A 1,079-nucleotide genomic window follows, 5' to 3' on the forward strand; every position below is an offset into this window, starting at 1 on the left:
GCGGGCACTTCCTCCAGCCTCCACTGTGTCGGGGTGCTCGACCGAGGTCCCTGCTGAGGCTTGAATTGAGGTAAACCTTGCTTTTGCATTTTGGTGAGTTCGTGTCTCTGGTGGTCTCTTCGGGGGTCTTGCACCCAGGGCACAACATCAACCATTCTAAAATACGAAGAAAATATGCACGGGTGCTCATCATCTTGTAGCCAAGTTTCCATGCTGTTTTCCAGTTAAGGAACTTTCATCTGTATTCACTTTTAGTGGAATCAAGCATAGAACAGAATAAAGCAAAAGTCTAACTTTGATGAGGGGAGGATTTTCCAAGTCTCCACAGAGAACTCGCCTTCCAGTCCAGTGGCTTTTAGCTTACTGTAATAAAACTCATTATGTCTAGCTGTGGTAGCCCTGTTCATTAAAGGGCTTCCTTTCTCCAAGCCAGGCAATGCTTAATTATGAGCCCAGTCAGTTCAGTTTGGTCAAGCAGGAACAAAGCGAATGACCCAATAATTATAAACATGAAGAAAAGTTTTGTGTCTTCTCTTGAAAACAAGATCATCATTGCTGAGCTAGGCTCTGACAGACAGGAGGGGCCATGAAAGTGCTAGAAGGGGAAGACACAGTATGCTGCCTCCCAGGCTGGAAACACTCTTGCCCCTCCCTGGTTTAGACCCGGCTGGCAGGCTCTACTGGGCGATCTCAGTCTAGGAGGGAGGAGGGAAGCAGGAATCATTGGACTGGGAACAGAGGTGGGCCCCAAGCCAAGGACTGCCGCCATAGCTTTGCCTCAGAAACCCCAGGACACACTCAGCTCTATGACCAGCAAAGCCACTTCCCTCCTGACCTGCCTGCACACTTCCCTTCCATTATCTCCATCTGCATCCCTTCCTTTGCTGAGGCCTTCCTTCCCCTGGCAGGAACTCAGCTGGGGCCAGCCTGGAAAATCTGAACCATTTTAGGAAACCTGACGCTGTTGTCAGGAACAGAGTCCCAGAGACAGCAAGCTGAGTATTGTCTCCCGGACGCCAAAGCTGGTCTCATTCTGACATTATTACTCAAAGTAGAACCCTGCCTCTCCCTCCTCAGCA

The sequence above is a fragment of the Peromyscus eremicus genome, chromosome 12 (assembly GCF_949786415.1).
Source record: "Peromyscus eremicus chromosome 12, PerEre_H2_v1, whole genome shotgun sequence".
Classification (NCBI taxonomy): Eukaryota; Metazoa; Chordata; class Mammalia; order Rodentia; family Cricetidae; genus Peromyscus; species Peromyscus eremicus.